The sequence below is a fragment of the Mustela erminea genome, chromosome Y (genome assembly GCF_009829155.1).
Source record: "Mustela erminea isolate mMusErm1 chromosome Y, mMusErm1.Pri, whole genome shotgun sequence".
Taxonomy (NCBI): Eukaryota; Metazoa; Chordata; class Mammalia; order Carnivora; family Mustelidae; genus Mustela; species Mustela erminea.
Window position 1 is genome coordinate 3,882,388 of NC_045636.1, and position 26,711 is coordinate 3,909,098.

Below are 26,711 nucleotides of genomic sequence, written 5' to 3' on the forward strand. Positions count from 1 at the left end.
CTAGGGCTTGTTAAATCCTATAGACAGCAAATGTTCCCTGTAAGTGCACCATCAGAATACTAATCAACCAATCAGAGCCACATACTCAAATACCAACTTTACATATCAAGTCAATATTTCTCCTACCATAAAATAAGATTGGAAATTATCTGAACTATCCAATCTTAAATTTAGCATATCTACCATACCTTGCCTATTCCTTCCTAATAAAGGTCCCTGGGCCATGCTTCTCCTCCTCTCCTAACTAATGATAGTCCTTCCCTTTTGCTCCTTCACCGTATGACATTCCTCACTCTTTCTCTTCTCATGGTTTTGAGTATAAGCCTCTTTTTAAAAAAATACTTTATTTATTTATTTGAGAAAGAGAGCACACGCAAAAGTGGGGTAATAGGCAGAGGGAGAAGTAGACTCCCCACTGAGCAGGGAGCCCAATGTGGGGTTCCAGACAGCTGCTTAACCGACTCAGCCAGGCAGATGCCCCATAAACCTCTTTCTTCAAGACAATCACTTTCAGGGCGCCTGGGTGGCTCAGTGGGTTAAGCCGCTGCCTTCAGCTCAGGTCATAATCTCAGGGTCCTGGGATCGAGTCCCGCATTGGGCTCTCTGCTCTGCAGGGAGCCTGCTTCCTCCTCTTCCTCTCTCTGCCTGCCTGTCTGCCTGCTTGTGATCTCTGTCTGTCAAATGAATAAATAAAATCTTTAAAAAAAAAAAAAAAAAGACAATCACTTTCAAATCTGATACTCTACTGTATCTAATTAAAACACAATGGGTAAATTTTAACACATGTAAAAATGAATTTTCTGTAAGTAATCAGAAAAACAGTTATCATATGATCTCTCTGATATGAGAAATTTGAGAGGCAAGGGCAAGGGGTTGGGGTGGGTAGTGAGGGAAAAAATGAAACAAGATGGGATTGGCAGGGAGACAAACCACAAGATACTCTTTATCTCAGGAAACAACCTGAGGGCTGCTGAGAGGGTAGGGGCGAGGGAAAGGGTGGCTGGGTTATGGACATTGGGAGGGTAGGTGCTATGGTGCGTGCTCTGATTCGTGTAACACTGATGATTCACAGACCTGAACCCCTGAAGCAAACAATACATTATTTGTTCATTTTTCAAAAAGGCTTTAAAAAAAAAAAAAGTGATTTCATTTTGGCTCATACAAAAAAAAAAAAAAAAAAGAATTTTCTAAAGCATAATTTAAATGTTGTCAGGTCTATATTGATAAATGTTTTAACAGCTTCCTGTTCATTCCAAATAAAATTCAAGCTCCTTAGCTGACAGTTCTCTAATATCTAGTCCTAACTACTCTTTGCATTATCCTCATATTTTCCCTTTAGTCAACTTTCCCTCCTCTCCACCACCACCCCAAATCTGTTTCTGTCTCTTTCGTCATTCACCCAAACATATACCTAACATATAGATTTGGGTCTCCGTAAGACCTAAACACTTTACTTGGTTTTGGTTTTCTTCTACTTGATTAAGTTTATATAATTTCCAAAGAATGTCATCTCTCAGAACTATCCAATTCATTTCAAGAAATACTACTGTTTGGGGCGCCTGGGTGGCTCAGTGAGTTAAGCCTCTGCCTTTGACTCAGGTCATGATCTCTGGGTCCTGGAATCGAGCCCCATATTGGGCTCTCTGCTCAACAGGGAGTCTGCTTCTCCCTCTCCCTCTGCCTGCCTCTCTGCCTACTTGTGATCTCTCTCTCTCTGTCAAATAAATAATCTTAAAAAAAAAAAAAAAGAAATAGTATGTTTTATGGTATTTATTCAAAATGCCTCAAATAAGAAGGCCATTAAGATTACATTAGTAAAGGGGCGCCTGGGTGGCTCAGTGGGTTAAAACCTCTGCCTTTGGCTCAGGTCATGATCCCAGGGTTCTGGGATCAAGCCCCGCATCTGGCTCTCTGCTCCGCAGGGAGCCTGCTTCCTCCTTTCTCTCTGCCTGCCTCTTTGCCTACTTGTGATCTCTGTCAAATAAATAAGTAAAATCTTAAAACAAAACAAAAAAGACAACATAAGGCTATATTAAAAAAGAAAAAAAAAGATTACATTAGTAAATATTTTTTAACCACAAAAAAATGGAAAATGTTATTGGTCTAAATAAGTTGTCACTGTTTTCTCTCCCCAAACTCTCTGGCTTTTTACTTCTTTTCTCATTTTCAAAAAATACCATATGAAAGGACAAACTTTAATAATTCTATAAACAAAATTAAGTAAAATGACATGGAATTATACCAGTTAAGGATGGAATAAAAATGATTTAGTACTTTAAGTATCTTCAAGTATCCCCAGAATCAATCTCATTAGCTCAGTAAAATTCAAACTGGATTGTCATGCTGGAGTAATATTTTTCTACTGTCCTTGCCTTCAAAAACACCAAGAGATGCGAGTGGAGTCTAAGAGTCCAGTGGAATAGTTAGAGCGATCCCGGAGGGGAAAAAAAAGAAAATGGAGACTGAATGAAATGGAACGAGTGAGAGGAATAGTTTCACTTCACTCAAATCACCCCTCCTCTTAGGCAGCACAACTCAGCAAGAAGAAAGCCCTGCCAGGCCTGTGTCTCCTCCTTAGGGAGAAAATAAAAGCCTGTGAGCCTGTGAGTGCCTGGATTCCCTAGCTGTGCTGGACACCACCAGAGGCCCATTTCTCTTATCCTATCCAGACTACTGAGCTGTGCTTCATGACTAGGGAGCAAAAAGCATGCTACTAAGAACAGGCGGGCTCTTGGAAGGAGGGTACAAATAGCATGCAATCTGCTAACTGCTTCAAAATTCCATCAAGGAACTTACCCACAAGATGCTGGAGACGCCTTGCCTGTGGATTCTACCAACTAGCCCAAGGACAGCCCCACGTCTATTTGGCTTACCTGCAGATGCCCCCATCCCATGGCTACCTGTGTGTGTACTGCTCTAAGAGCAAGCTTGACTAGTAACACTGGGAGAAACCAAACAAACTTGAGGATTCAGCACCTCCTTTCCTAGGAAAAGCAAACCTGAGACCATCAGTACCCAGCCTCACTTTGCAGGACTGAGAGAAGCACAAAATTAAGATTTCTGGGGGTAAAAAAAAAAGGTATTAACAATTATGGAGCAGGCATATCCACTGAAAAGAAATGAAGCAGCCTGAATTCCTAACAGGGCTAAAGAAGGTACTTCTCTACCAAGGCCACCAAGAAGTAAAGACTAGAGATGACATTCTCAAATGTGACGACAACAATACAAGACTTCAAGGAATATGAAAAATCAAAGATACAGAACCTCATCAAGGGAACACAATAATTTTCTATTAATCAACTCCAAAGTCATGAAGATCTGCAATTTATCATAAAGTAATTAAAACAGTTATTTTAAGAAAATTCAGTAAGCTACAAGAAAACACAAAGTGGGGGTGCGTGGGTGGCTCAGTGGGTTAAAGCCTCTGCCTTCAGCTCAGGACATGATCTCAGGGTCCTGGGACCCGCTTGCGTAGGGCTCTCTGCTCAGCCAGGAGTCTGCTTCCCCCTACCCCCACTCCCTGCCTCCCTCTCTGCCTATCTATGATCTGTCAAATAAATAAATAAATCTTAAAAGAAAAAAAAAAAAGAAAGTCAACAAAATCAGAAAAATAATACCTGCGAGTGCCTGAGTGGCTCATTGGTTGAGCGACTGCCTTTAGCTCAGGTCATGATCCTGGAGTCCTGGGATTCAGTCCCCCAGCTTGTAGCTGTAGCTACAATACTACAGGTGCCCCCTGGAGACCTGGTATTGAGTCTCCCTGCTCAGCAGGGGGTCTGCTTCTTCTCTGACCTCCCCTTCTCATTCTCACTCACTCTCAAATAAATAAATAAATATTAAAAAAAAATAATACATTAAAAAAATAAGTTTAAAAGAAAAGGATCATAAAAAAGAACTACACATACTGGAGTTGAAGAATACAGGTGACCCTTGAACAATAGGGTTTAAACTATACAGGTCCACTAAGATGCAAATTTAGTCCACTAACAATAGGGTTTAAACCATGCAAAATTTAAATTTAAATATGCAAATTTACTCCACTAACAATAGGGTTTAAACTATAGAAGTCCACTAATATGCAAATTTAATCACAAATTTTTTTACAGTACTGTAAATGTATTTTCTCTTATGAATTTCTTAACAAAATCTTTCTTCTGTAGTTTAGTTTACTGTAAGAATCCAGTGTGTAACACATAAAACCTACAAAATATGTTAATTGATTCTATTATTGGGAAGGTTTCTGGTCAACAGTAGGCTATTAGCAGCTGACTTGTTTGGGGAGTCAGAAGTTATACACAGATTCTGACAGTACCCACAATCTCCCTGTTGTTCCAGGGTCAACTGTACATGAATGAAATGAAAAATAACATAGGAAGCATTAAGAACAAACTGGATCAAAGGGTGCCTGGATGGCTCAGTCAGTTAAGTTCCTGACTCTTGATCTCAGCTCAGGTCCTAATTACAGGGTTGTGTTCAAGCCCTGCGTTGGGCCCCACACTGGACGTGGAGACTACATAAAAACAAAAAGAACAAACGAGATTAAGTATAAGAATTACATGGAACAGAAGATCACTCTTTGATATTATCTACTCAGAAAAAAAGAAAAAAGAAAAAAGGGTGAAGATAGCCTACATAAATACTAGATACCTTTGAGGGAAATAACCTATATATTACTGGTGCTCCAGAAAAGACAGAGAAAGAAGAGGGAGAAGCTGATTTAAGCCGGTTTAGTATCTTAAACTGTGGAGCAATGGATACCCAAGTTTAAGAAGGTCATAAAAACACACATTAGGGGACCTGGGTGGCTCAGTGGGTTAAAGGCTCTGCCTTCAGCTCCGGTCATGATCCCAGGGTCCTGGGATCGAGACCCACATCAGGCTCTCCACTCAGCCGGCAACCTGCTTCCTCCTCTCTCTCTGCCTGCCTCTCTGTCTAATTGTGATCTCTGTCTGTCAAATAAATAAATAAAATCTTTAAAAAAAAAAACCCAAAACACATTAATTTCCCCCAATCTTCTCCAAGACATAATACAACTGTCTAAAATTAAAGAGAAAGGACTGTAAAAGCAGAACAGAAAAAAAAAATTCACTTACACAAGGGAACCTCAAATAGGCCTTAAGCGGACTTTTCTTTTTTTTTTTTAATCAGCAGAAATACTGCAAGTTAGAGAGGTTACAATACTACATTTATAGTGCGACAAGAAAAATTACCAACCAAGAATACATAACTAGCCAAACTGTACTTTAGAAATGAAAGAAAGATAAAGGCTTGCCCTAATAAATAAAAACTTAGGGAGTTCAATGCCCTCCAGATCTCTCACAAGAAATGCTAAAAGGAATTCTTTAGGCCAAAATGAAAGTAATCAATAGGTCATTAGTAACAGGCAATTAATAGTACAAAAGCATGAATATACAATGTAGTTCAGTAAAATGCTCAAAATCTGAAAAATCAAACGTTAAAATATTAACTCTAATAGAAGTTAAAGGACAAAGTATTAAAAATAACTACAGCTACAATCTGTTACTCAATACACAATATGAAAAAGGTAAAAGTGACAACAAACCCATAAAATTTGAGAAGGGGGTAAAAGGATAGTTTCCATAAGCCATCAGTGTAAGTTTTTATCAGTTTATTGACATTACATCGATTGAGCTTTGAGGTGCCCCTTTAGCAGTTTAAAATAGATTATCAGATCTTAAAAATGATGTCAAGTCTCAGGGTAACACGAAACAAAAAACTACAGTAGATACAAAAGATTAACAGAATGAAAGCTTACCAATATTGAAAAGAATCAGCTGCCAAAGGAAAGCCACAAAACAGGAAAAAAGTAACAAGGAACTACAAAATATCCAGAAAACAAAACCAGCAAGAAAGGTATACAGTCCTAGACACACACACACATATATATATACACTTTACTAAGACTAAAGCCTGAAGTCTAAAAGGACCAAGTACAACTAAGGAGACTGATCCAGTAAATAAAACCTCCCAACACAGAAAAGTCCAGGACCAGATGGTTTGGGTAGACAAATTCTACTGAGCATTAAGAAAGAAAAATTAACATCGGTCCTCAAACTCTTCCAAAAAGCTTAAGAGAACATTCCCAAACTCATTTTGCAAGGCCACTGTCACCCTCATGTTAAGCTAAATAAGGACAAAACACGAAAGGGAAAACTACAGACCTTTCTTTACCCCTGATGTATATTCAAATGAGAAATTTCTCAATAAAATTCTAGCAAACTGAATTCAACAGCACATTAAAAGGATTATAAACCATAAAAGTGTTATCTAATCCTTGGGATCCAAGGATGTCTCAACATAAAAAAGTCAATTAATATGATACACCACACCACATTAAAAATTGGAGGATAAAAAGCCTACACACCAAGTCCACAACTAGTATCTTCAGTGGTGGAGTACTAAAAAGATTCTTCTCAGTGATCAGGCACAAAAATGCCAACAATTAACCCTCCATTCAACATAGTACTAGAATTCCTAGCTAAATCAATTAGGTTAAGATGAAAAAAATAAAAAGCATCAGAATTGTAATAAAAGGGGCATTTGGATGGCTGAGCAGTGAAGCATCTGCCTTTGGCTCAGGTCATGATCCCAGGTTCCTGGGATGAAGCCTGACATCTGGCTCCCTGCTCAGCAAGGTGTCTCTTTTCCCTCTGTCCCTCCCCCATGCTCATGCACTCCCTCAAATAATTAATTAAAAAAAAGGAGAGAAAATTGGAATTAGAGAAAAGTAACACTATTTCTATTGCAGAAGATACAATTTTTTGTGTATTATAAAAAGTAAAAACAAAAAACCCCGTTAGATCTAATCGGCACGGTGAAACAGGATACAAAAGCAAAGTACAAAAATCATTTAGGTTTCTATTCATTAATAATGTACTATCTGAAGGGGCACCTGGGTGGCTCAGTGGGTTAAGCCTCTGCCTTCCACTCCGGTCATGATCTCAGGATCCTGGGATAGAGCCCCACATCCGGCTCTCTGCTCAGCAAGAAGCCTGCTTCCCCCTTCCTTCTCTGCCTGCCTCTCTGCCTGCTTGTGGTCTCTGTCTGTCAAATAAATAAGTAAAATCTTTAAAAAATAATAATAATAATAATATACTATCTGAAAAATGAATAGCGAAAACAATACTATTTTTAACAGAATAAAAAAAAGAGGAAAAAATTTAGCCAATGAAGTGAAGATCAATCAGTAGGCTGCAAAGTACTAGTACAAAGTACTAGTTTGATAAAAGAAATTGAAGACAAAATAAATGAAAGATATGGGGTGCCTGGGTGGCTCAGCTGGTTAAGCATTTGACCTCAGCTCACATCATGATCTCAGGGTCTGGGATCAGGGATCAAGCCCCAAGTCCAGGCCTGAGTCAGGCTGCACGCTGGGCACAAAGTGTGCTTCTCCCTCTCCCAGTGGCCCTCCCCATGGCTCACATTCTCTCTCAAATGATTAAATAAAATCTTTATTAAAAAAAGCGCAAAGAATTAGCATTTTTATAAGTAAAAAAAGAAGCAAAGATACGTGTTAATGTACAGGAAGAATTACATTGCAAAATGTCTATATGGCCCAAAGCCACCTTCAGGTTCAATGAAATTCTATTAATTTCCAATGGTAACTGTCACAGTAACAGAAAAAACAATACTGAAATTTCTGTGGAATCACTCAAGAATCAAGAGCCCAGAAAGCAACTCGCACAGTCAAGCAACAATGTAGAAGGGAGGCAACAATACTCCACAGGGTAAGGACCGTCTCTTCAAATACTGTTGAAAAAACTAGATGATCACATGTGAGGAGTGAAATAGGACTCTTATCTTATACCATTCCCAAAAATTAACTTGAAATAGACTGAAGACTTAAATAGAAGCCCTGAAATCGGGGCACCTGGGTAGCTCAGTGGTTTAAGCCTTCAGCTCAGGTCATGATCCCAGGGTCCTGGGATCGAGCCCCACATCAGGCTCTCTGCTCAGCAGGGAGCCTGCTTCTCCCCACCCCTCTCTGCCTGTCTCTCTGCCTACTTGTGATCTCTGCCAAATAAATAAATAAATAAATAAATAAATAAATAAAAGAAGCCCTGAAATCCTAAAACTTCTAGAGCAAAAAAGGACACTGATATTGGTCTTTGACACTGGACTTAAAAATGATATTACCAAAAGAAAAAAAAAAAAGGGCACAAACAAAAAAAAGCCAAAATAAACAAATGGGATATACGAAACTAAAAAGCTTCTCCAACAGTCTTTTTTTTTTTTTAAGATTTATTTATTTATTTGACAGACAGAGATCACAAGTAGGCAGAGAGGCAGGCAGAGAGAGAAGGAAGCAGGCTCCCCGCCGAGCAGAGAGCCTGATGCAGGGCTCGATCCCAGAACCCTGGGATCATGACCTGAGTCGAAGGCATAGACTTAACCCACTGAGCCACCCAGGCGCCCTATGCACCAGTCCTTTAACATGAAACATAAACATAAATGGCAACCTATGGAACTGAAAAAAATGCTTGCAAATAAAAATCTGGTAAGGAGCTAATATCCAAACACACACACACTCTCACACACATACACACAATAACTCATACTAGTCAAAAGTAAAAAAATACCCACATAAAACAATCTAACTGAAAAACAGACAAAGAAACTGACATTTTGTCAGAGACATACAAGTGGTACATGTACATGTACAACATCACTAGAGAGGCAAATGGAAATAAAAACCACAATAAGATAATCCTGTCATATCTGTTATAATGGCTATTATCAAGAAAAAAAAGAGATGATTGGTGCTGACAGGAATATGGAGGAAAGGAAACACTTCCTTGTATACTGTGGTAGGAATGTAAACTGGTATAACCACTATGGTAAATAGTATGGGGCCCCCTCAAAAATTAAAATTACCATATGATCCAACAATCCCAGTGTGGCTTTATATATCCAAAAGAAATGAGATCATTATACCAAAGAGATATCTGCTGTCCTTTTTACATTAAAGCGTTAGGTACAACAGCCCAGATATGTAAGTGTCCATCAATGGATGAACAGGCAAAATGTGCTTTATATATATTCAACAGTATGTCATTCAGTTATGAAAAGGGAAGAAATCCTGCCAATTGTGACATATATGGAATCTGAGGAAGGTTGCTGAGAGTAAATACTAATGTTTTCTCATCACAAATTTAAAAATCACATATTCAAGTGATGAACATAGAAGTGTTAACTAAGCTTACTAAAGTAATAATTTCACAACATAAACACATTATCAAGTTATCTCACCATAACCTTAAACTGACTTAATTTTATGTCAATCATATCTCAATAAATCCAGAAGGCAGAGGGAGGGTTAAACCTGAAGAATAACATTTTTCTCAACTCATCCTCCTTGGCATTTCTACTAAAGTTTGGGAGCTAATTTCGTCAATTTTGAATTCTCTCCTTCCTCAGTTTTTTTTTTAAGTGACAATAGTTTTCTTCCCACCTTCACATCTCTTTGCTACTCTGTCTCCTCCTATCGCTTATAGCAGCTTAGGTTGTGCAATCAGCTCTGTTTTCTTCTGCTTGGTCTTTAATCCCACAGTTTCGACTATTAGTGGCAGAGATGATTCCTCAAACCTACATACTCAAGTAGGGCCTAATACCAGACTGTCAGCTGAATATTTTCATTTGGATAAAACCCAGCTTCCTCTTGACCACAGCAAGACGGCCTCTTCTTTCTTCCCTATCATTTGAGATGTCTGACCTTGTCCATTCCTTTTCCTACAACTTCTCGATTCTATGTCCCTTTCTTGTATTTGTATGATTGCTATTTAATCACAGATCCTTATTTCCTGATCCCTGGCGATGAAAATAGCCTCTCAAATGGCTTTGCTTGTTTCTGTCATTCCCACCAAAAAACAAAACAAAACAACTAAAAATCTTATTACAAGAAAGGGTGAAGGGTGAAGGACAAACAGTGAAACATTCCTGTGATCTGGAGGAAGACTAACCCTCCCAAAGCACTATTTCCATCATAACATACCCTGCTCAGAAAACTTCATCAGTTCTCCAAAACTCAGAATGTTCTACAATATTAACACAAACTAAGAGACAAAGATGCTGTCATTCAATTTTGCAGCATAACTTGACAGGATTTCATTCTTTAAATTAGCTTTTTGTGCTTCCTTACCACTTCTACTTTGACATTCGACATCCTGGATTCTCTGGGAGGTGAGGTCTGATAAAGTGCTTTGCCTAGTCAACTATGATCAACAGAGTAAATTAATGCACAAATATTTACATAAAGAAGATACTAATGCCAGTGACTTAAAGGTTCAGTAACAGTGACTGGTTCATATAACCAGCCATATATGCCACACAAAACTGAATTAAAACCATAAAAAGGAAGAAATTAGAGTTCACACAGTGAAAACTACCATTAACTAATGGGTTGCGCTTGAGTTCTATTCTATAAAGGCAACTACTAATTCAGCCCTTCCAACTATAAGAGTCAACAAAAATTTTATATCATATGCCTTTACTAATATACAGTTTACACTGAGAAGGACTGCCTACTTGAACTGTTTTTACTAACTTGACCATTTCATTGTTCAACAATGCACTTGACTGGTAATTTCCCCCTGTACCCTCAAACTCTCCCCTCCGCTTGTGCTCTCACTCTCTCTTATGCTCTCTCTCAGGCTCTCTCTCTCTCAAATAAATCTTTTTTTTTTTTTTAAAGATTTTATTTATTTATTTATTTGACAGAGAGAGATCACAAGCAGGCAGAGAGGCAGGCAGAGAGAGAGGAGGAAGCAGGCTCCCTGCTGAGCAGAGAGCCCGATGCGGGACTCGATCCCAGGACTCTGAGATCATCATCTGAGCCGAAGGCAGCGGCTTAACCCACTGAGCCACCCAGGCGCCCCTCAAATAAATCTTTAAAAAAAAAAAAGAAAAGCAGAAAAAAAATTTTTTTTATACTTCAAAAATTATACCTTACTTTAGTAACCTTTCTTGAGTTAGAACTGCCACTTCCCTCCAACAATCAAGAATAAAAACATGTTCTTAAAGGAACATACTAGTGGTACACATATGTTCTACAATGGTATACTCCAAAGAGGTCCCACAATTGGAGAAGTAAACGTACAGAATTTGGTCTGATGATTTAAGTGAAATTACCAAGGTCTTTATAGAAATAAAACGCAGATAACAGCTGAATCTGAAGACAAGCAGAACAAATCAGAAAACCAAGAGTCTAAAACTTAGATGACCAAACCCAAATATTTAGTATGATTATCAAACACCTGAAAATATTTTACCTTAAACCTAATATTTACTGCACATTCAATGTAGGACTGCCTTCCTCCAGTTGCAAAGATCATGATCTTGAAAATTCTGACACAGACTATTAAATATTAAGATCAAGAGCTTCCTGAGAAGAATTCACAGTTGAAAATTACAAATTGAAGGAAAATTAAGAGAGAAAATCCAGGAAATACACAAAAACAAACAAAACACACCATGCAAAGTCAAGAGTTTAGCAAGATTTCTTCTATGTCATGGATAAAGAAGATGTGGTATGTTTATATATACAATGCAGTATTCACCCAGTCATCAAAAAGTTGATGTAAAAGTAAACTTACCATTTACAAAGAGGTGGATGGAAATAGAGGGTATTATGCTGAGTGACACAAGTCAATCAGAGAAAGACAATTACATGATTTCACTCACATGGAATTTAAGAAACAGAAGAGACAATCATAGCAGGAGAGAAAAATAAAAGAAGATGTAATCAGAAAAGAGGGAAAAACCCTAACAGACTATTAGCAATAGGAAGCAAACTAAGGGTAGCTGGGTGATGGGATGGGGTAACTGGGTCATGGGCATTAATGACTTCATGTGACGTGATGAATACTATGTATTATATGCAACTGGTCAAGTATTGAGAACTAATCTGAAACTAATGACATACTGTATGTTAACCAACTAAGTACAAATATGTAAATAAAAAAGATTTCTTCTATGTTAATTATGTTAATGGCTAAACTTACTTATAATTTAGAGCTCATGATTCCTAGATATTTTTATGTTCTTTCTTCTGGGCAAGTTTCAATGTGAATTTTTTAACACATTGTTTTTTATAAACCATATGCTTTGGTAATATATACACAAGAGTCATTTTTCTGATGGTCTCCCAAATGAATGCCTTTTAATATAACTTTAATCCTTGTTCAGAACACAAGATTAGTAAAGTCACCTAATTTGCTGGAATTGACAGAGAAGTAAAATTGCCCATGACAGAATTTTTCACAGGAGAAAGTATAAATGGTAAAAAGCTGAGCCAACTAACAGCAAGCATTTCTTTTTTTTTTTAATGACAGTAATAATTCTCCTTAGCAAAGCTTAGGAAGCAGCTAAATATATTGTTCTTGTTAAATCCAAACTTCATTTTTTTCTGGCATGGAGTACAAAGAGACGCAAGAAACTAACAGATAGGGGCACCTGAGTGGCTCAGTGGGTTAAAGCCTCTGCCTTCGACTCGGGTCATGATCCCGGAGTCATGGGATCGAGCCCCGCGTCGGGGTCTCTGCTAGCAGGGAGCCTGTTTCCCCCTCTCTCTCTGCCTGCCTCTCTGCCTACTTGTGATCTCTGTCTGTCAAATAAATTAAAAAAAAAAAAAAAAAAAAAAGAAAAGAAACTAACAGATAATAAACTAAAGGGGGAATTAAACTGGAAACCACAAACACGAATTTTAAAGTAAAAAAGAAAAATCATCATAAACTTTTAAAATTGCTTATAAGATATTATTTATTACATGCTAATATGAGAAAATGAATTTAAAATCTATTGGGAAATGCAAGTTTCTAGTATTAACCTAAGGAAAGACAGAAAATTAAGCACTCATTCAAAAAAAGGAAAAAAAGTTAAGTTGCTACTGTTAGCATTTCAAACACCTTGAAACCACATGGTTTCAATTAAAAAATTAAGGAATTTTTTTGTATAAGTTCCAAAAACATGTAATTATAAAACGATAGGATGTATTCTACAGCATGAGAAAAAGTCTTCCACAATACCCTTTGCAAAACTAGTAAATCACCAAAATCAAAACCTAACAAAATAATCCAAACCAATCTCAAAAATCTCAAACTGCATTACTAATGACACAGGTCCAGTATTTGCAAATGTGATTCATCACATGAAAGAGTAACACATATATATAAACTCCTTAACAAAGTATGGTTATTTAAAAAATGGAGCCAAAGAGACTACATTAAGAACTGAAAAAGAAAAGCTCTGATATTCTGAATACTGAAAAGTTAAAATTCAACTATTTTTTCAATTAAAAAAAGCCAAAATATGCATTCCAATGGACTAAAAGAGAACAGTAAAAATGTGAGTATGTATCTGTGCAAATATGCAGAATTTCAAAACCAATATACCACAGAAGTGTTTCTACAATACAGATTAACCCACACCAATGAAGAATAACGTTAATATTCCGAAGTAGAACATCATGTTAAACTTAAGGAGAAAATACTACGTTCTCACAATGCAGTCAGAAATAAAACATAGAAGCCCTTAACACTACTACATTTTAAGACTGGAAACTGCTAACCAATGGAATAGGTAAGATAAACAAATGCATAACTATAATCAAACTTCTAATTTAGGTATGATGTAGCCAGGAATTCCAGAAGAATCAACAGAAGAACTATCACAGGTTCATAAAAGCCATGTGTGTAAGTGGGTACAAAAGTTAATTATATTACAGCCACATCCACAAAATATGTATTATTATGGCAATTCATTTAAAGTTCACAAATTAGCAATGGTGATAAAAGTCAGAACAGTGGTTCCTTTTTGGAAAAAGCGAAGTAACTGACTGGGAAGGGGACTTTTGAGAGGCTTCTGTGTTACTGGTAACACCTGTTTAGAAATCAGGCTAATAGGATAGGGGTTCCTGGTTGGCTCAGTTGGTAAAGCATGCAAGTCTTGATCACAGGGTTATGAGTTCAGTCCCAAGTTGGATGCAGAGATAACTTAAAAAAAAAAAAAAAAAAAATCAGGTTAATGGTTAGTCACATGAGTGTATGTGTGTGTTACTGAATGTAAATACCAAAGAAATTCCCTTAAAATGGTGTTACTACCTTAACATGCCAACCAAATGAAGTCCTCAGGTTAAGTAAGTCTGCAATTTATGTAACTAACTCTTTACCTTACCAACATTAACATTAATGTCTCTTGGAAGGGTTACTTCTCTCTAGTAAACAGAAATCATTAAGAGACATTAACATCCCATTAGATTTCTGAAAAATAAAATACCTTCTATAATTTGCTCTGTAGGTAGAGGTAGTTTGTTATGGATAAGGTATTATTTACCTAAGTTCAATGAAAGACAGAAATATTGCTTACATTTTTCTCCATATTTTATTTCACAATGCTATAATAAACTCAGCACATTCAGTGTTTTCTTATTGTTGCTTACATGTTGGCAGATATTTCCACAAGAAAATATGAGTAATGTAATGTGAATCAGAAAATTCTGTACATGTAAAAACTTCCTATTGTTAATAGTTGCTCTCTACAAAAGGCTAATTTATATGCTTAATACACTTTTACCCATAAAAGTACCTATTTCCTTAACATCTAATAAGCACTGGACATTATTACTACTTTAAAATTTTCCAATCTTACTGAAAAAACAAGAGTGTTTCTATTAATAGTTTGCTTAGTTGTTTTATATATCTATTGAGTTTTAGCTCACTTTTTATTTTTTTAAGATTTTATTTATTTGACAAAGAGAGATCACAAGCAGGAAAAGAGGCTGGTAGAGGGGGCTGGGGAAGCAGACTCCCTGCTAAGCAGAGCGCCTGGTGCAGGGCTCGATCCCAGGACCCTAAATCATGACCCAAACTAAAGGCAAAGGCTTAACCTACTGAACCACCTAGGCACCCCCTTCCTAGTATCTTCTGAAGCCTATTTTAAGTTATTTGAACTTTCATGATCTGAGTGTCAGCAGTTTTAATGGCTACAAAAGAAAGCAGAAGTCTTAAAATGCTATATTAAGCGCGTCAGTGGTTTCTAAAGTGATATGTGTGCATGTCATGGGGATGTAGAAAGACAAAAAGCAGACCTGTTATTTACATATTTTTTGTTTTGTTTTGTTTTTTTAAAGATTTATTCTTAAGTAATCTCTACAGCCAACATAGGGCTCCAACTCATAACCCTGATGTCAAGAGTCTCATGTTCCACCGAATGAGCCAGCCATGTACCCCAAAACTGTTTATATATAATTTTTAAATCTCATCTGTTAAAATGTCTCTATTGCACATATTTAAAAAAATTAATGGCTTAGCAATACAGGTGAAAAAGAAAAGGTGCTTAAAGTTCACTCAAGCTAATCATCACTAACATTTCTCCCTGATAAACTATACACTGTTCCATTCAAAAAATGTCTTTGTTAAATCAGACTTACTGATTAATTCCTTAAACATAGTAACAATATAAAATAAATACCAGGCAATTACATTTTAAGGCAAAAATGTAAATGCACAAATGATGGAAAAAGTTGATAAAAGTGAGAAAGATTTTTGGTTGTGGCCAATGACTTGCTAAGAAAAATCTTCAACAAATAACAATAAAAGAAAAAATCCGTAAGAATGAGATTTTTTCAAGAGAATTATGTGATACTAAGCCTAGCAAAAGGTCTTAGAAACTTGATAATTCTGTGAATATAGTCTCCTTACAATCATGCTGTGGAATTATAGTATTAAGTGAAAATACTGTACTATATGATATTATACAATTATGTGAGAAAATCTTGCCAAAATACAACCATCACTTAATCCATTTTCTTCAGATTTATTTCAACTCTTAGAATTATAACTAAACCTGGATTTTATTGACTTATTTATTTTTTTTATTATTATTTTTTAAAAGATTTTATTTATTTCTTTGACAGAGATCACAAGTAGGCAGAGCAGCAGGCAGATAGAGGGGGAAGCAGGCTCCTTGCTGAGCACAGAGACTGATGCGGGGCTTGATCCCAGGACCTTGGGATCATGACCTGAGCCAAAGGAGGAGGCTTTAACCCACAGAGCCATACAGGCACTCCTAAACCTGGATTTAAAAAATGAAAGTGTAATAAAAATTTTATACCGGGAGCCTCAGTGGCTTAGTTGGTTGAGCTACTGCCTTCAGCTCGGGTCATGATCCTGGAGTTCCGGGATTGGGTCCCACATCGGGTTCCCTGCTTGGTGAGGAGTCTGCTTCTTCCTCTGACCCTCTCCCCTCTCATGCTCTCCCTCTCTCTCATTCTCTTTCAGATAAATAAATAAATTCTTCAAAAAAAAAAAAAAACTTTTATATCATTCACAGATAAGATACCAAGCTATTTTATCACTATATATTGCAAAATCTTCATCCCAGTTTTTCATACTCCAGCCTTTTCCCATACAATATAACTCCAGAAACCATTCAATAATATAACTTTTATAATGTTATATTTAGCTTCTATTTATCTATAAATAGGATAAAATTATCCTATAATATTTATCTAATTTTAATACTCTTCATCTTAAGTCTTAGTCAATTTCTTAATCATTCCTCATCTGATTTTTTCACCAATTTTTTAAAAATAATTTTTTAAAAGATTTTATTTGTTTTGTGAGAGAGAGAGCGAGCGAGCACATGGACACAGTGGGGGTATAAGCAGAGGGCAAGAAAAAAATCTCAGACTCCATGCTTCCTGTGGGGCTTGATCTCACAAGCGTGAGATCATGACCTAAGATGAAATCAAAGAATCAGATGTGTAACCAACTGAGTCAGCCAGGTGCCCCACAATACCCTATCTTTAAATGGAAGGTTAAAGACCTTCCACTGCCTGAAATGAAATTAAGCATTTTTAATATTTAAGCATAATAACTAAATGAACAGAAGTAGAAATGAATAATTCATAAGCCTGTGTTTAAAAAGAAGGTGATAGGGGCGCCTGGGTGGCTCAGTGGGTTAAGCCGCTGCCTTCGGCTCAGGTCATGATCTCAGGGTCCTGGGATCGAGTCCCAGATCGGGCTCTCTGCTCAGCAGGGAGCCTGCTTCCTCCTCTCTCTCTCTGCCTCTCTGCCTCCTTGTGATCTCTCTCTGTCAAATAAATAAAATAAAATCTTTTAAAAAAAAGGTGATAATTCAGTCAAACAAATCAGTAAAAGAGATGGAAACAAAAGTGAAATGTAAGGCAAGTAGAAAATACAAAATATAACAGTGTCAAGAGATTTAAAATCTAAACAGAGAAGAGATTAAACACATCTGTTAAATGATAATCTCCCCTTGGATTATATAAAAAGGCTCCTTCCACACTATTTGTAATAGAATTAAACAGAAACTTTCTGTGCTATTTATTTTAGAAGTGTCTATGTTCTTTTTATAAGAAGTAATTTGAAACATACCAGGAAAAAAGAGGAGAGAAGGAGGAGGTGCAAATTAGTAACAACAAAGTCAAGTAGTTACATTATTAGACAAAACAGATTTATGACTAGGAGCATCAACCAGTACTGAAATATATTCACTTCTTAATGTTGTAAGAGAAACATTATCACTAAGAGGTAAAAGTCCTGGTATGCATGTAGCTGGCTCAGTCAGTAGAGCATGATTGATTCTTAAATCTTGGGGTTATGAGTTCAAGTCCCACTTTGGGTGTAGTTCCTTTAAAAAAAAAAAGTTTACGGTTAAATAGGTTAAAAGAGTCACGTGTGACCCATATACCCAATAATATAGCTTAACAAGTAAATCCGTAAGTTTGAAAACAGAGGGCAAATAAACCTCTTCTGGATCATGCAAGAGTAATATGGAAAATTATTGTGGAAATCATACATTTAAATTGAGCAATAACAAAATCCCATCTCACATAAAAAATCAGAGAATTCAGCTACAATTTAGGGGAAATTTTAAATACTAAAGAGCTAAGCCTAAAACACACATACACAACATTTAAAAAGGAATTGCAGAATAAACTCAAATAATCCAAAAGGAAAAAAATGTAATACATGCAACAAGTTTCAACAAATACATTATTTGAAAAGTCCAATCAAATAAGGGGATTAGTGGCAACACTTTTTTAAATTAAAAAAACCCTAATTAACAGTATTAAAAATTTTTTGAATCGTTAAGACAAACTTACAAATTCTTATTCTTGTAAACACACATTTTCCCCAAAAAGCTTAAATTCTGAGTAAGTAACAAAAACAGATTCAATAAGAAAAGCCAGACTTATCACCAAGAAACGACTACAAAATGAACTGTCAACACTCTACTCAACAAGGACATGAGGTACATTTTCACAAGTGAATTCTAGGCTCCAATAAAGAGCTAATCTGTTACAAAATAACTTGTTTTAAAATAAATAACCCAATTAATTTATGAGTTTAAAATAACTTATCAAAATAAATAAATAAAAAGAACTGATTGAGGGTTGCCTGGGTGGCTCAGTGGGTTAAACCTCTGCCTTCAGCTCAGGTCATGATCTCAGGATCCTAGGCTTTCTCCTTGGTGGGGAGCCTGCTTTCCCCTGTCTCTCTTCCTGCCTCTCTGCCTACTTGTGATCTCTCTCTGTCAAATAAATAAATAAAATCTTAAACAAAACAAAACAAAACAAAACACTGAGAAAGGAATGTTTTAGGACAAGAAGAAGGTGATTAAATGCTAAATATCTAGGGTATTCAGGGAGTATTTTAATTGAGAAAAGAGGGGCTCCCGGGTGACTCATTGGGTTAACCTTCCTCCTTTGGCTCAGGTGATCTCAGGGTCCTGAGATCGAGCCCCGCATTGGGCTCTCTGCTGGGGAGGGGGACGGGGAGGGGAAGCCTGCTTCCCCCTCTCTCTCTGCCTGCCTCTCTATATACTTGTGATCTCTGTCAAATAAATATTATAATAATAATGAGTTTTTTATTATAAAATCACAGTTTATAAAACAGGGAATACAAACTGGAAACAGACCAATTGAACCAAAATATAAAAGAAAAAATGTACTTGTATCTACAGGAATTAGATATACCTCATGAACTGCATTATAAATCAGTGAGGAAAAAAATAAATTAGTCAATGAAATTACATGAAAAAGATAAAAATTAGATCTGTACCTCAAAAACAGAAAAAAAAAAAAAATTCCAGGTACTTCTCTCTCTCTCCCTCTGCCTGCCTCTCTGCCTACTTGTGATCTCTGTCAAATAAATACAGAAAATCTTAAAAAAAAAAATTCTGGGTAGATTAATAACAAATATAAAAAAGCAAATTCTAAAACCTGAATTTAAAAAAGTACAGGGGTGTGTACCTGGCTCAATCAGCAGAGCATGTGACTCCTGATTTAGGAGTTTTAAGGTACAGCCCCACACTGAATGTAGAGATTACTAAAAAAATAATACCAAGAAGCAGAGAGAAAAAGGAGGAAGGAAGGAAAGAAAGAAAGAAAGGAGGGAGGGAAGGAAGGAAGGAGGGAAAAGTAGAGGAAGAGAGGGGAAAGGGATGGGGAAGGGAAGCAAAAAGAAAGAAAAACACAGAATGACTTTGTGGTAGAGGGTGAATTTCTTAAAGATACAAAAAACACAAGCCACATATGAAAAGATTTAAAAATTACCTCACATTAAGAACTTAAGTCCCATTCAATAAAATATACTATACATAAATCCAAGACAAGTCGAAAACTGGAAAAATGCATGTATAGGCTAAGCAATCAGCAAACCATTCTTAAGCAGAACATAAAGACAACACCTATACATCATTAAAAACAGCAACCCAACAACAACAAAATATGGGTCTAAATAGGAACAAGAAAATTACCGAGAAAGACTTATCAGCAATTAATTTATGGGGGGCAGGAAGATGTTTAATCTCTACCAGAACCTAATCAATGCAAAATTAAAACAGCAAAGGGAAAACATTTAATTCCCCAAAGACAGAAAGAAATTGAACCGGTGGGGTGCCTGGGTGAACTCAGTCAGTTAAGTGTCTGCCTTTGGCTCGGGCCCTGGTCCTAGAGTCCTGGGATTGAGCCCCTAGCCCCATTTCGGTCTGTCTCCCTGTTCAGCAGGGAGCCTGCTTCTCCCTCTCCCCCCTGCTTGTGCGTACTCTCTCTCTCTCAAATAAATAAATAAAATCTTAAAAAAAAGAAAAAGAGAAAAAATTAAACTTTTAAATCTTCAGCAATGATGTACAGAAACAGAGGCTCACAGACATCGTAATGTAAACTAAGTTATAACTGCAGTAGGAAGAACTTGGGAATTCTAATAAAATTGTCAATGCATATACATTTCAATATACCAATTTCATTTTATAAACCCAAGAGAGAAAAATCACATGCAAAGATGTTCACAGCCCCAGTGTTCTGAATTTCAAACAACTGAAGACATTAAGTGTACCTAGGAATAAATAAACCACAAAATATTTATTTACTAAAATACAAGGAATATGAATAATTTGTTTAATTATTACTCAACCTTTCACCTCAGGGCTTCCTGATGAAATAAAATTCAAGAACTTCAAAGAGACTTTGTTTGCATAAATTATGCTGTCAATATTTAAAAAATTATCTGTAGACAAGAACTGTGCACTGTCCTGGAGAGGGTCTAACTTTTTCTGATCCTGACCTATAGAAAGAAATATATTTTACATTGTGGCTCAGAATATATATAAGTATAAATACAAAGATACAGATAACATGCATGGCTGTATATATACATCTGTATAAATATCACTGAATACATGTTTAAAATTAAAGACTAACACATATTACAACTGAATAATTTCAAGAACATTGCTTATTAACTTCAACTAGGAAGTCATTATCAACATAATGCAAATTATTTGCTTCAAGCATTTGCCAAATTAAAAATTAAATCTCTTATATAGAGGGGAAGATGGGGGTAGAACAGAAGGACTCTAGCCTCATCTAGTCCTGTAAATAACCAGATAACCATCAAATCTTCCTAAATACCCAGAAAATGATCTGAAGACTCCAAAACTAAAGGCAAAGAAGAGGCCACACTGAAAGAGGTAATTCTTCAGATGTGGTATAGGGAAGAAGGGTATCGGGGCATCCGTAATTGACTTGAAAAACAAGAGAGACTGAATTTCTTGAGTTCTTGCAAACAATTTAAAGCCTGGGGCATACAGTAGGGGAGTTAGTTGCTCATCTCAGACATGTCTCAAAGAGGCAGCTTTCACAGGGAAACCCTCCCCTAGAACAAAGGCTCTAGCAAACACCATTTCCCTTCCCTGCCCCTCAGAATACCAAAAGGGCCACCTGTGGTAAACGGCACAGCACAGATACTCACTACCCTAACAAGCGTACACCAAACCCTGCCCTAAGCATGCCACAGTCCAGAAGAACCACCTTTCCCAGTCTCCCTTGCCTCAGTACCAGTGTGGCGGTTCTTCCCCAGAAGACCAGTCCAAACCACAGCATCTCCCCACCTGGAGTTTTGTAAGGCTTCGGCTCTGGCAGCGGTGGTAACAGGACTCATTTCACAGGCAGACCAGAGCACACCTTGTTAAAACTCACCACATTCATGCCAGGGACCAAATACTACCCACTGCAGGCAAGGACAGCCGCTGCAGGCAACTGGTCTGAAAGACGGAGCAGCTAAGAGAAAACAGCAGAATGTACACAGCATTAGGCAGAGACACTACCTGAAGTGACAGGCCCTGGGAAACAGGGAACACTACCTGGGAAATAGAGACACTATAGTGCTTCTTCTTCATAAAACCCTTACCTTCAAGAACAAGAGACATGGATGACTTTTACAATACAGAAACAGTTACGGAGACTTAGACAAAACAAGTCAGAGGAATCTGTCCCAAATAAAAGATGAGGTCAAAGCTGCTACTAGAGATCTAAGTGAAACAGATATAAGTAACATGCCTGATAGAAAATATAAACCCAATGATGAAAAGGATACTCACTGGACTTGAGAAAAGTGGAGGGCATCAGTGAGACCATTAACACAGAAATAAGGAGTAACACAGCAAAAATAAAAGATTCAAAAAAACAAAATGAGAATCACATCTAATGGAATAAGAAGACAGTAATGGAAAGTAGTCAAACTGAACAAAAGAGAAAAAAAGAATTATGCAAAGTGAGAGGAGACCTAGGGAACACAGTGACTCCATCAAATACACTGGTATTTGTCTTACAAATCTTTCCGAAAAGAGGAAACAAAAAATGGGGCAGAGAATTTTTTTTTTTAAGATTTTATTTATTCATTTGACAGAGAGAGACAGCAAGAAAAGGAACACAAGCAGGGAGAGTGGCAAAGAGAGAAGCAAGCTTACCACTGAGCAGGGAGCTAGATGAGGGGCTCCATCCCAAGACCCTGGGATCATGACCTGAGCTGAAGGCAGAGGGCTGATGCTTAATGAATGAGCCACCCAGGCACCCCAAGGGTCAAAGAATTTACATTAAGAAAGAACAGCTAAAAATTTCCCTACTCAAGAAGGAAACATATACAGATCCAAGAGGCACTGAGATCCCGAAACAAAATCAGGAAAAGCAGATCCACACCAAGACATATGTGACTGGGGCACCAGGGTGCCTAAGTGGGTTAAGCTGCTGCCTTCAGCTCAGGTCATGGTCTCAGGGCCCTGGGATCCAGCCCCACATCGGGCTCTCTGCTCAGCGGGGAGTCTGCTTCTCCCTCCCTCTCTGCCTGCCTCTCTGCCTAGTTGTGATCTCTGTCAAATAAATAAATAAAATCTTTAAAAAAAAAAAAGGACATATGTGATTAAAATGACAAAATATGGTAATAAAAAATATTAAAGCAGCAAAAGAAGACAATTACATACAAAGGAAACCCTGTGAGAGTACCAGCAGATTTTTAAGCAGAAATTTTTCAAGCCAAGAGATAGGTGCATGATATATTCAAAGGGCTGACTGGAAAAACTTATAGCCAAAAATACTCTATGCAGCAAAGACATCATTCAGAATAGAAAGAGCTTCCCAGACAAACAACAACTAAAGGAAATTTGTGACCACTAAACCAGCCCTGAAAACAGCATTAAATGAGACTCTTTGAGTGGAAAGACAGACTAAAAATGATATAATAAGGGTACAAAACTTAAAAACAGTAAAAATGAAGATTTCTATTAAAAAATCAGTCAAGGAACTTACAAAATAAAAGAATGTAAAATATGACAGCATATACCTAAAACATGAGAAGAGGTGTAAAAAATGGGTTCAAACTTAAATGGTCATCAACTTCTTAATATAAACTGTCATATGCACAAGAGGCAAATACAAACCTAATGGTAACCACAAATCAAAAACCTTAATACTGAAAGAATAAAGAGGAAAAAAGCTAGATCACTAAACAAAAGCAGCAAACCATTAAAGAGAGACAAAATCAGAGAAAACTTTCAGAAACAACCAAAAAACAAGTAATAAAATGGCAACACATATCTATCAACAATTATTTTGAATGTAAATCTACTAAAAACACATAGCTAAAAGAATGGGTTAAAAAACAAGACAGGGGGTGCCTGGAAGGCTCAGTGGGTTCGGCATCTGATCTCAGCTCAGGTCTTGACAGCAGGATCATGAGTTTAAGACCTGTGCTGAGCTCCACACTGCTCACGGGCAGGGGGAGAAGAGGAGAGACTCACCTAAAAAAAAAGACTGCCACACTGCCTACAAAAACCTCCTTTCTGACCAAAAGACACCTGCAGATTGAAAGGGCAAGAAGGGGTGCCTGTGTGGCTCAGTTGGTTAAGTGACCAACTTCTGATTTCAGCTCAGGTTATGTCTGCTGTGAGATCAAACCCTGTAATGGGGTCCATGCTAAGTATGAAGACTGCTTAAGATTCTCTCTCTCCCTCTCCTTCTGTCCCACTCCTACTCCCATGTTCTCTCTCTCAAAAAAAACAAAAAATTGAGGGGCCGGAGAAACATCCATCATGCAAATGGATGTCAAAAAGAACCAGTGTAGAGGCACCGGGATGGCTCAGTCAGTGAGGCATCCATTCTTGGTTTTGGCTCAGATATGAGACTGACCCCCAGTTTGGGCTCTTTGCTCAGTGCTAATTAATTCTCTCCCAATGACACACACACTCCCTCTCTCACAAATAAATAAAATATCCCTTTGCCTAAAAAAGCTAGTGTAGCAATACTCACATCTGAGAATCCAGACTTTAAAACAAAGGCTGTACAAGAGATGAAGAAGGGAACTATATAATCAAAGTAGACATTCCATCAAGATGATGTAACAACTGTAAATATTTATGCACCCAACTAGGAAGGACCCAAATATATAAACAGTTAATAACAAACATATGGGGCGCCTGGGTGGCTCAGTGGTTTAAGTGTCTGCCTTCGGCTCGGGTCATGATCTCAGGGTCCTGGGATCGAGCCCCACGTCGGGCTCTCTGCTCAGCGGGGAGCCTGCTTCCCCCTCTCTCTGCCTGCCTCTCTGCCTACTTGTGATCTCTATCAAATAAAAAAAACAACAACAAACAAACATAAAGGGGTTCATCAATAATAAAACAGTAACAGAGAACTTTAATACGCCCCTATATCAAAGGACATATCACCTAAACAGAAAATCAACAAAGGGGTGCCTGGGTGGCTCAGTGGGTTGAGCCGCTGCCTTCGGCTCAGGTTGTGATCTCAGGGTCCTGGGATCGAGTCCCGCATCGGGCTCTCTGCTCAGCGGGGAGCCTGCTTCCTCCTCTCTCTCTCTGCCTGCCTCTCTGCCTACTTGTGATCTCTCTCTGTCAAATAAATGAATAAAATCTTTAAAAAAAAAAAAAAAGAAAGAAAATCAACAAAGAACCAATGACTTTGAATGATATACTGGACCAAATGGACTTAATGGATATACTCAGAACATTTCAGCAGAACAAACACTGTGCATACAGAACATTCTCCAGAATGGATCACATATTACGTCACAATACAAACCTCAACAAAATAAAAAAGATCAAAGATATACCATACCTCTTTTCTAACCACAACAATATGAAACTGACATGAAAGCTTAATAATAATGCTGCTTAACAATGAATGGGTCAACAAGGAAATCAAAGAAGAAATTAGACAAACCATGAGAGACTGCTGACTCTGAGAAACAAACAGGGTTTTGGAGAGGGTAGTGGGAGGTAGGGTGAGCCTGGTAGTGGGTATTAAGGAGGGCACGCATTGCATGGAGTACTGGGTGTGGTGCATAAACAATGACTTTTGGAACACTGAAGAGAAAAATAACTTTTTTAAAAAGTACATGGAAACAAAGGAAAGTGAAAACACAACAGTTCAAAACCTCTGGGATTCAGCAACAGCAGTTCTAAGAAACAAGTTGATAGCATATGGGTGTACCTCAAGAAGCCAAGAAAAATCCCAATATACAACCTAATCTTACACCTAAAAGAGACAGAAAAAGAAAAACAAAACCTAAAACCATCAGAAAGAAGGAAATAAACTTTAGAGCAGAAATAAATGATATAGAAACTAAAAAACAGGGGTGCCTGGGTGGCTCAGTGGGTTGGGCCGCTGCCTTCGGCTCAGGTCATGATCTCAGGGTCCTGGGATCGAGCTCCGCATCGGGCTCTCTGCTCAGCGAGGAGCCTGCTTCCTCCTCTCTCTCTGCCTGCCTCTCTGCCTACTTGTGATCTCTCCTGTCAAATAAATAAATAAAATCTTAAAAAAAAAAAAAGAAACTAAAAAACAAACAAAAAATCCACTCACACACACACGAAAACAGGGCAGTGAAACCAGGAGCAAGTTCTTTGAACAAAACTAATAAAACTTATGAACCTCTAGCAGGATTTATCAAGACAGAAAGAGAAACGACTCAGGGCATGGGGCTGGCTCAGTCAGTGAAGCATGCAACTCTTGATCTCAGGGTTTAAATTTGAGTCCCACACTGGGTGTAGAGATTACTTAAAAAATGAAATCTTTAAAAAAAAAGAGAGAGAGAGAGAGAGACAGAGAGAGAGACTGAGAAAGCACCCCAAATAAATAAAATCACAAATAAGAGAAATAAACACCAAGATATACAATTATAAGGGAGAATTATGAAAAACTACACACCAACAACAGAAAAAACAGAGAAATACAGAGTAACATACAGCCAGGAAACTGAAACAGAAATAGAAAATTTAACAGACATTATCAGCAAAGAAAATGAATCTTAACAGATATATTCATAACATCAAAAAACTCCCGACAGGGGCGCCTGGGTGGCTCAGTGGGTTAAAGCCTCTGCCTTCAGCTCAGGTCATGATCCCAGGGTCCTGGTATCGAGCCCCACATTGGCTCTCTGCTCAGCGAGGAACCTGCTTCCCTTCCTCTCTCTCTGCCTGCCTCTCTGCCTACTTGTGATCTCTGTCAAATAAATAAATAAAATCTTAAAAAAAAAAAAAAACCTCCCGACAAAAACTCAAAGTCAGATGGCTTTACAGGTCAATGTTACCAAACACTTAAAGAAGAATTAATACTTCTTCTCAAACTATTCCAAAAAATAGGGGTGTCTGGGTGGCTCAGTCAATAAGCATCTGACTTTAGCTCAGGTTGTAATCTCGGGGTCCTGGGATCAAAATCTGCTTTAGGCTCTGCCCTCAGTAGGAAGTTGTCTTCTTCCTCTTTCTTCCTCTACTCCTCCCTCAGCTCATACTCGCTCTTAAATAAATAACTAATATCTTAAAAAGCAAAACAAAAAAACTGTTCCAAGAACTGAAAGGAAGGAAAAGTTTCAAATTCATTAATT

At 37.5% G+C, this 26,711-nt stretch overlaps 1 protein-coding gene across 8 annotated transcripts in view; it reads right to left on the reverse strand.

Moving 5' to 3' along the window:
* Positions 1-26,711, reverse strand: part of LOC116583908 (zinc finger X-chromosomal protein-like) — a 62,330-nt gene that overhangs the window by 26,112 nt on the left and 9,507 nt on the right. The window lies entirely within an intron of this gene.